We start from the raw sequence: 11121 nt of genomic DNA on the forward strand, positions 1-11121 counted from the left end.
AATAGGAACAGATAGGTTGCGTTCTGGGGAGTATTGGGTTCCTTTCTGAAACACTGGCCACTTTCTCAGAGACTGATGCATATAGCTTGGAATGTACTGCCCAGGGAGTGTTGTGCTCCTTCCTGAGAAAGCTGGCCACTTCCTTGGGGATTGACCCAGTACTCACAAGTTGGCATATATAGTTTTGAGTTCCTTGATTATGAGCTCAATAATAGGGTCCGTCCCTTGTCAGGCCAGTTGAAGTCCCACCCTGGGAGTGGGTGCTCTGCCCAGGTATTGTTTCCAATCAGGACTTTGATATCAGATGCTGATCTGGGACTTCCCAGTCGTGAGCTAGATGTTGGTGTGTCCTCCATTTTGGTGAGTTTTTATGTAAGACTATTATTTTTCTGTCATTTTGTGACTCTGTTCTATATTGATCTAATCTTTTGATTTATGCTATTCTTCTCACTCTAATTGTCAGTATGAACTTATTAAACAAACCATGTATGTATATGTGTGTGTGTGTGTATATGTATGTATATATTTCTATTGCATCCAATTGGCACTCTGGCCAGACATGGGTAACAGATGTTGGTGTGTCGCCTGGTTTGGTAAGCTTGTACCTATATGTATGTATATCATGAAATGATTGTGACACAGCAGATTGACCCCTGTTTATAGATGATCCTTTATTTTATGTTCTCTCAATTATTAACAGATGCTTAATAAAATTAATGACTGTATTGCTTTCTTGTTTGAGTTAATTAAACTAGATAGATAGATAGAAGATAGATAGTAAAGCATCAAAGCATTAGCAAAGGATTTTATTTAGCAGAACACATTTCTGGGTATAATGCTCAAAAGAGTTACACAAAGGAACTCAAACTTTTATTTGTTAACAATATTCATAGTGGTATTATTCACAAATGCCAAAAGGTGAACACAACCTAAGTGTCAATCAACCAACAAATGAACAAAATATGGTATATATATATATATAAATGTATATGCATATATACATGCACATACATACAATGAGATATTATTCAAGCATAAAAAGGAGTGACATTCTGATAGATGTGACAATATGTATGAACTTTCACATCAGCATGTTGAATGAAATAAGCTAGACACAAAAAGGCAAATATTTATGTTCTCACTAATACGAAATAGATTAAACAAATCCATAGAATCAGAAACTTGAATACAGGTTAACAGGGGCCAGGGTGTGGGTAGGTAATGGGGAGGTGTTAATGCTTACATTTTACAGAATTCCTGTTTGATGTGATGAAACAGTTTTGGTAATGGATGGTGGTGATGGTAGCACAACATTGTGAAGGTAATTAATAACACTGAATTATATATTTAAATGTGGTTAAAAGTGGAAATTTTAGAATATATATGTTATGAAAATAAAAATTTAAGAAATCTGAGAAGATGATTGTGCTAGTCAAAGTGGTACTGATGCAACATACCAGAAAGCTCTTGGATTTATAAAGGGTATTTATTTGGGGTAAAAAAGCTAACAGTTATAAAGCCCTAAAGAGTCCAACTCAGGGAAGCGGACTTGGCCCAGTGGTTAGGGTGTCCATCTACCATATAGGAGGTCCATGGTTCAAGCCCCGGGCCTCCTTGACCCGTGTGGGGCTGGCCCACGCGCAGTGCTGATGCACGTGGGGAGTGCCATGCCACACAGGGGTATCCCTGCATGGGGGAGCCCCACCCGTGGGAAGTGTGCTCCATGGGGAGAGCCACCCGGCGTGAGGGAGGGTTCAGCCTGCCCAGGAATGGTGCCACACACATGAAGAGCTGGCACAACAAGATGACGCAACAAAAAGAACACAGATTCCTGTGCCGATGACAACAATAGAAGCCGACAAAGAAGAACATGCAGCAGATAGACTCAGAGAACAGACAACTGCAACTGGGGTGGGGGGGAAGGGTGGAGAAATAAAATAAATAAATTAATTAATTTAAAAAAAAAAGAGTCCAACTCAGTGTACCATAAGAAGTATTTACTCACCAAAGTCTGTTCCCTTGTGTTGAAGCAAGATGGTTACCAATCTCTGTTAGGGTTCAGCCTTTCTCTTCCTCTGAGGGTTCATCAGCCCAGCTTCTTTTGATCTCAGCTGTAGACTCAATGGTTCATTTTTTTGTTGTTGTTTTTTTGTTTTTGGCCTTCTCAAATGCTTAGGGCTCTGATCTCCAGGTGTAGACTATCAGGTGAATGGCTTAGTCTCTCCCTGGGTTTTAGCTGTTTGAGCCTTCTCCTTTCTGTCCCATGGCAGGACTGTATTGACTGAGTCTCTCCTCTTCCATTTCTATGGAACTCTCTTTCTTCCTGTGCCTTCTTCTGATGTGTCTTCCTGGATGAGTGTTTGTTTATATAGCCCAACGAGGGGATAGGGGTTAGAGTTACACCCTTCTGACATGGTTGAATCAAAGCCCTAATCTTATCATAATTTAACCAAATTCCTCTCAGCTGAATCTAATATAATCAAAGGGGATCAAGCCCAGAGGAACAGACCAGTTTACAAACAACATTTCATTTTGGAATTGAATAATCTCAGACTGCCATAATGACTTTGGAATAGGGTGGCATGGCTTAACTCTCTTACAAAAACAGTGAAGGGAGGGTAAAAATCTGTCCAAGAGAATTAATTCAGGGGTATGCAGAAAAGGAGAGTGCAACACATTGTCTAGGAGGGAAAGAGACAGAGAGATGAGGAGATTGAAGTTAAAAACATGAGGTACCCACCCCAACAGCAGGGAATGGCATCCATTCCAACACCTTTAAGGCAAACAGACTGGATAAGGTCTGTGGCTCACTGTGGCCAAATGAGAAGGTAGTGGATTTCTTTCTCCCTGGGCAAAAGAAGATTGCAGCAGAGGGCAGAGAGTGGCTTCTCTTTGGTGAAGAACCCAGGACCAGACAGCTTCACAGATGAATTCTACCAAATATTCCAGAAAGAAATAGCACCAATCATGCTTAAACTCTTCTAAAAATTAAAGGTGGAGGGAACACTGCCTAACTCATTCTATGATGCCAACAGCACCCTAAACTAAAGCCAAACAAAGACACCACAAGAAAGGAACACTATAGACCAATCTCTCTAATGAATCTAGATGCTAAATCCTCAACAAAATACTTACTAATCATATTCAACAACACATCAAATGAATTATGCACTATGACCAAGTGTGTTTCATTCCTGGTATGCAAGGATGGTGCAACATAAGAAAATCAATCAATGTAATATACTACATAAACAGACTCAAAAGAAAAAAATTACATGATCATCTCTATAGATGGGGAAAAAGCATTTAACTAAGTGCAGCACCCTTTCCTGATGAAAACACTGCAAAAGGTAGGAATAGAAGGAAACTTCCTCAACATGATAAGAGTTGTTTATGAAAAACCCACAGCTGACATCATATTCAATGGTGAAATACTAAAAGCTTACTCTAAGGTCAGGAACAAGAAAAAGATGCCTACTTTCATTGCTTTCATTTAACATTGGGTTAGAAGTACTTGCTTGAGCACTTAGGCAAGAAAAATATATTAAAATTCTCCAAATTGGAAAGGAAGAAGTCAAAAGTTCACTATTTGCAGACAACATGATCCTATACATAGAAAGCCCCAAAAAATCTACAACAAAGTTTTGAGAGCTTATAAATGAGTCCAGTAAAGTGTCAGGTTTTAAGATCAATGTGCAAAAATCAGTAGCATTTCTGTACACTAGTAATGATCATTCTGAGGAGGAAATCAAGAAAAAAATCCCATTTACAATAACAACTACAGAATCAAATACTTAGGAATAAAGTAAATGATTTATATGCAGAGGGTAAATGATTTATATGCAGAAAACTACACAACAATGTTACAGGAAGTCAAAGGAAACCTAAATAAATGGAAAAATATTTGCTTTTCGTGGATAGGAAGACTAAACATTAAGATGTCTATCACACCCAAATTGATTTACAGATATAACAAAATCACAATAAAAATTACCACAGCATTTTTTACTGAATTGAAAAATCTACTGTGAAATTTATCTGGAAATTCAAGGGGCCCAAAATAGCCAAAGATATGTTGACAAAGAGAATTGAAATTGGAAGAATCAAACTACCTGACTTTAAAACATACTACAAGACCAGTGGTCAACACTGCATGTGATTGGCATAAGGACAGACATAATGACCAATGGAACTGAATTGAGAGTTCTGACATAGGTCTCCACATTTACACTTACCTGATATTTGCCAAGGGCATGCAGCTCATTCAAATGGGAGAGAATGGCCTTATCAACAAATGATGCTTGGAGAACTGGATATCCATATCCAAAAGAATAAGAGAGGAATACCACCTCACACCTCATAAAAAGTTAACTGAAGACAGATCAAAGATATAAATATAAGAGCAAAGGACATAAAGCTCCTAGAAGATAATGTAGGGAAGAATCTACAGGCTATTGTATGAGGAAATGGTTTCATCATCTTTATACCCAAAGCACAAGTGACAAAAGGAAAATAGATAAATGGGACCTCCTCAAATTTAAAAACTTTTGCACCTCGAAAGAGTTTGTCAAGAAAGTGAAGACAACCTTCTCAATGGGAGAAAATATTTGGTAACCATATATCTCATAGGGACCTAATATCCAGGTTATATTTTTAAAATCCTATATCTCTAAAATAAAGGGACAAACAACCCATTTTAAAAATGGGCAAGTGATTTGAACTGACACTTCTCCAAGTAGAAACACAAATGCCAAAAAAGCACATGAAAAGCTGCTCAACATCACTACCTATTAGGGAGATGCCAATCAAAACTACAGTGAGCTATGATATTACTCCCATTTGACTGGCAGCTTTTAAAAAATCAGAGGACCACAAGTTTTGGAGAGGATGTGGAAGAATGGGAATCCTTAACCATTGCTGGTTGAAATGTACAATAGTGCTGCCATTGTGGAGGACAGGTTGGTTCTTCCTCAGGAAGCCAACTATTGAACTGCTGTAGGATCCAGCAATCCCACTGCTGGGTATATACTCAGACGAACTGAAAGCAGGGACATGAACAGATATATGAACACCAATGTTCATAGCAGCATTGTTCACTATTGCCAAAAGTTGGAAACAACCCACATCTCCATCAACAGATGAGTTAATAAACAAATTGTGGTATAAAAATACAATGGAATATTACTCAACTGTAAAAAAGAAATGCAGTATTAACAGCCAGGATAACATGGATGAATCTTTACCTTGTGTTGGGTGAAGCATGCCAGGCACTGAAGGACAAATATTACATGACTTCACTGATATGAATTAAGTAATTTGAGCAGACTCACAGAACTAGAGTATGGAAGATAGGTTTATAGGAGAGAGAAAGGGAGAAGGTTGTGAGCCAATGGCCATAAGGGCAAAATCTATAAGGTATAGGTGTGTTGTTGCACTGTGGATTTGCACAACAGTGGTGCATTGATGCTACTAGGTAGGACAGTGCTGGTTTGTGATGGATGTAGAGTGGAGAGGGTGGGTTATACTCTCCATGGAACTGGTTAGTCTTCGGAGATGGAGTGCATGAACTGTGGTGATTTGCAGGTATATGGTTGAAATTACAATGTTGGGAATGTTCTTTGGGCAAATAAGGCAGGAGAGTGTTACTGGTTTAAGGTGCTGGGTGTGGGGGACATGCGGGACAGGGTGGGCCAAGGGCAAGCTTATAGGGAGTGCATAGCATTCATCTTGTCAAAGTTTGTTGTATCAGGATGTGAGACTCACATAATGAGTGGGAAGATGTTGTACTCCCATCCTGGCAAATTCTGCTATGATCTCAAATAAACGGGCGGGAGTCTCTTGAGAGCATAGGCAGTGTGTAATAGGGGATGACAGGCTATTATGTCAAACTTTCAATATTGTTGCGTGTAACTATGAATCTGGTCGTTCAATGAGTTAATCTTGGTGGTTACCATTAATCTCAAGGGGAGAGGGAAGGAGGAATAGAACAGATGGAGCACAGGACATTTTTGGGGAATGGAATTTTTCTAAATAATCTTGCAAGGATTGATATAAACAATGTCAAAATTCAGCAAAATCTATAAAAGTATACAGCCCAAAATGTAAAACACAATGTAAATCATTGATTATGATTAGTAACAATGTTTCAATATTTGTACATCAATTTTAATAAATGTATCATCCACATGTAAAATGTTATTAATAAGGGAAAGGGGAAAAGAGAGAGAATGTTGGATATATGGGAATCACCTATATTCTGTAATGACTTTTCTGTAACCTAAAGTTTATGAAGACAAAATGAAAAAAAATCACACTAGATGAATAAATGGAAGGAAATGTCATTGTACATACAAGACATCAGCTCTTATAGTGATGAAAGTCATAATGTTAAAAAAGATTTTTAATTTTATATTTTTATTTTTATTATTTCAAACTTTAAATTTTGTAATTTATTCATTTTTTAAACTATCATTATTATATGATTTTCCTATTAATTGTATTTGGTTATTTTGTTGGCTTCCATTTTGAAGAAGTTTTGGATCATAGAATGCTTAGAACTGTGGCAGGGGAGGATCATTGCTGTGGGTTGTTAGAGATGGAGGGTGCATGGGAGGAGGTTCCAATGGGGCATACCTATAAGGCATAAGAATGTGTTCAAGGGTTCATGTGACATTGTCACAGTGGGTGAAGATTCACACAATAACCAAAGGAATATTAAATTCCTATCCTGGAGAGCTCTGCCACATTCTCTACTGGAAGAGCAAGAATTTCCTGAGTACAGGAGCAGTAACTAGTGAAGGAGGATGGACCATTGACAGGCCCTTGATTGTGAAGACTGTACCTATGAACCTTTACTTGTGAAAATGAAACTTAGCATAGTATTGTAGGGTGCCTAAGTTTTACCTCCTGAGAGCCCCCTTGCTGCTCAAATGTGACCCCTCTCTTAGCCTAACTAAGCATATAAATTCACTACCTTCCCCCCAGCATGGGGACATGACTCCCAGGGATGAGCCTCCCTAGCACTGAGGGATTACTACCAAGCACCAACTAGCAATGCATCTGGAAAAAGGTCTTGACCAAAAGGGGGAAAGGGTAAAGAAAAATGAGTTTATTTGGCTAAGAGACTTCAAAGTGAGTCAGAAGTTCGTTTCAGAGGTATGCTTATGCATGTCTCAGCAGGAACTTGTTGACTGCCAAAGTAAATATTACCTCAAATAGCAGGGCACTTGATGGCTCTGGGTACAGCACACTGTAGGCAGGGCATAGAACTTAGGAGTTTGATGACCTGCCCAAGGGCCCAGCATTGGAATTTATGCTCCCCAGTGTGATAGAGTTGAATTCAGTTGTGTTTTCCCTACACATGGACCCTCTGCCCCTCTATTTGGACTTGATATTATTTATGAATGTCAAAAAAGTGGAAGATAATATTTGTAAACTGGTCTGTTCCTCTGGGTATGATGCCATTTGATTGCATTACTTTGGTGAGGAGCCTCAGATTAAGTTTACTTGATAAAATCAATTTAATGCTTCTGATTGGGCTATGCCAGTAAGATGTAACTTGGCTTGAGTCCCTGTCCCCTTGTCCTATATAAAAGGACAATCACTCAAGAAGAATAACAGAAGAGGATATAAGGCAGAGGAGACAACTTGGCCATTTTGGTCCTGCCATGTGACAGAAAGAAGTCTCCAAGAGCTAAAGCCTCAGGAAGAGAGAAGAACCATTATCCTGATAGTTTGCTGCTAAAGGGAACAGAGCAGCAGAGCAGCTGAGAAGGCCTGGAAGGAAATGAACCCTATGCCAGCCTACAGCTGTGATCAGAAGAAGCTGAGACCACAGAGCCTTAAGATGAAGAAGGAAGGAGAGACAAGAGAGAGACCAACCACCATCTTGCTTCAACATGTGGCAACAGACTTTGGTGAGAAAGCAACATTGAATTGGACTCTTTATGACCTTGTAACTGTAAGATTTTACCCCAAAAAAGTATCCCTTATAGAAATCAAAAACATAAATAGTGACTAGAAGAATAAAATATTTAGGAATAAACTTATCCAAGGATATAAAGGATCAGTATTCAGAAAACTACAAAACATTGCTAAAAGAAACTGAAGACTTAAATAAAATGGAAGGACATTCCATGTTCATGGGACTGAAACACTAAATATTTTTAAGATGTCAAATCTACCAAAACTGATTTACAGATTCAATGTAATCCCAATAAAAATCCCAATAGCCTATTTCGGCAGAAACTGAAAAGCCAAATATAAAATTTCTTTGGGAGATTAAGGGGTCCTGTTTAGCCAAAAATAGCTTTAAAAGTGTGCAGTTGGAGGACTCTCTCTTCCAGAATTTAAAGCATATAAGGGAAAGGGGTAAAGGAGGTTTAATGTTGGATATGTCGGAGTCCCCTATATTGTATATGTAACTTTACTGTGATCTAAAACTTTTTAAAGACAAAATTAAAAATTAGAAAAAAAGAAAAAGAGAAAGCTGTAGACACTCAGGAAGAAATGAAAAAATTGCCTTGCTACTCTACATACATGGCAACACCCATTACAGTGATGAAAGGCAAAATGTCCAAAACAAAGTTTTATGATATTTTTCGTTTTTACTACCACAATTTACTTTCACTTAATTATGGTTTTTCTAAATTAGTATGTATTCTATTTCTAATCTTTAAGCCTATCATTACTATTTCATTTTGTTATTATTTGAATTTGACAATATTAGACTTCATATTCAAAGAAGGTTTGGACCACAGAGGGATTCAACTATGGCAGGGGAGGAACACTGGTATGGGGTGTTATTGGTGGGGGACACATGGTTGGGAGGGAGTTTCCCAGGGCATGTATATAGGGTACATAAAATGTTTAGATATATGTTCGGTATTTTCATAGTAATTACAGTTCCAAACAACAACTGAGGGAGTGCTGAGTTCCAAGCCAGGGGAGCTCTGTCACACATTCCCCAATGAAACAGCAACAAGCCCCCAAGTGCAAGGACAAAGACCAGTGAAGGAGAATCATCCAATGATGAGCCCTTGATACTGATGACTATGCTTATGAGCCTGTTTCCAGTAGGCCTAGAGCTGCAGGGTGCCTAAGAGTTACCTCCTGAGAGCCTCCAAGTGTATCTATCAAATGTGGTCACTCTCTAAGCCAAACTCAGCATGTAAATGCATTACCTTTCCCCCAGCATTGGACATGACTCCTGGGGATGAGGCCCCCTGGTACCGAGGGATTACTACCAATCAATAACTGGTGATAAAACTAGAAAGAGACCTTGAATAAAAGGGGGAAATGGGAAATGGTAAAGAAAAATTAGTTTATATGGTTAAGAGCCTTCAAAAAAGAGTCAGGAGGTCATCAGAGGGGTTGCACTTACACACACCTCAGCAGGATCCCAGAGACAGCCAAAGTAGATACAATCCCAGGTTCTGGTACTCCTGAGGGCTACAATCATAGCAGTTGGCTCTGGAGTCCAGTGCCTTATCAGTGGGCCCTACCTGGGAATTTGTGGTCCTGAGTGTGATGGAATTGGACTCACATGTGAACTTTCCACACATACCTCTTCTATCACTTTTTTTTTTAAGATTTATTTATTTAATTAATTCCCCCCGCCCTCCCCCGGTTGTCTGTTCTCTGTGTCTGTTTGCTGCGTCTTGTTTCTTTGTCTGCTTCTGTTGTCGTCAGCAGCACGGAAGTGTGGGCGGCACCATTCCTGGGCAGGCTGCACTTTCTTTCGCGCTGGGTGGCTATCCTTACGGGTGCACTCCTTGCGCGCATCAGCACTGCGCATGTGCCAGCTCCACACGGGTCAAGGAGGCCCGGGGTTTGAACCACGGACCTCCCATGTGGTAGACGGACGCCCTAACCACTGGGCCAAGTCCATTTCCCTCTTCTATCACTTTTATTAAAACAGTGGTTGGTGCTGAGGATGGTGTATACCCAGGAGACTTCAATCTCTGGGCTGGCCATATGCCAGCTGGGTCCTGAGTCTCAGCAGAGCTGCAACTCCTACTCTCTGGTTTTTTGGACTTACCCAGGTCAGCTAAGAGGGAGGTGATGATGGTCAACCACCACACCAGGAAACTGAGAATGCCTACAACTCCAAGCAGAAAAATCATGTCCATCAACCATGTGTGATCTAAGCCCCCTCTTGATATAGAGGTGGAGCAGACATTACCAAGCCAAGGTTCATAGGATGGAGGAATAACATATGGATTAGAGTGAACTTACTGGTATTCTACTACAGAACTATCATGACTAGTAATGGAAGAAACTATAACATTGATCTGTAGAAAGTGGCCATGGTAGTTGCTGAGGGCAGAAAGAGGGAAAAGGAGATGAGATATGGGGAAATTTTGGGGACTTGGAGTTATCCTAAATGATATTGCAGGGACAGATGCCCAACCTTATATATCCTGCCATAACCCACTGAATATACTGGAGAGTGTAAACTACAATGTAAACTATAATCCATGCAGTGCAGCAGTGCTCCAAAATGTATTCATGAAATGCAATGAATGTACCGCAATGATAAAAGATGTTGTTGGTGTGGGAGGAGTGAGGGATGGGATGTGGGGGTATGTGGGAACTCATATTTTTTAATGTAACACTTTCTGTGATTCACATATCTTTTAAAAATGACAATTTAATAAAAAATCAAGGATAACATAAAGCATATTACTTAGGTGCAGTGGTTAAAAGAAAAAAAGGCATGGTACTAGCATAAAGACATACACATTGACCAACAGAACTGAAATGAGAACACAGAAATAGACCCTCACACACAAGGTCAAATGATTTTTGACAAGGTCATCAAGTCCTCACTTCTGGGCCAGAAGAGTCTATTCAACCATTGGTGCTGGGAGAACTGGAGAGCCATGTCCAAAATAACTGTAACTTCTACCCCAAATAAATACCCTTTATAAAAACCAACAGATTTCTGGTATTTTGCATCAGCACCCCTTTGGCTAACTAGTATAACCCTTAACTGAATACATCTTATCAAAAGTTCCCACCTACAATAAGTTTACATGCATAGGAATTCAATTAGCCCTAAGTACATGATTTTCTAAAGATTCACAGAAGTTCAAACTGTCACCACCCACTGGACCTCAG

This window comes from Dasypus novemcinctus, chromosome 2, assembly GCF_030445035.2.
Source record: "Dasypus novemcinctus isolate mDasNov1 chromosome 2, mDasNov1.1.hap2, whole genome shotgun sequence".
Lineage (NCBI taxonomy): Eukaryota > Metazoa > Chordata > Mammalia > Cingulata > Dasypodidae > Dasypus > Dasypus novemcinctus.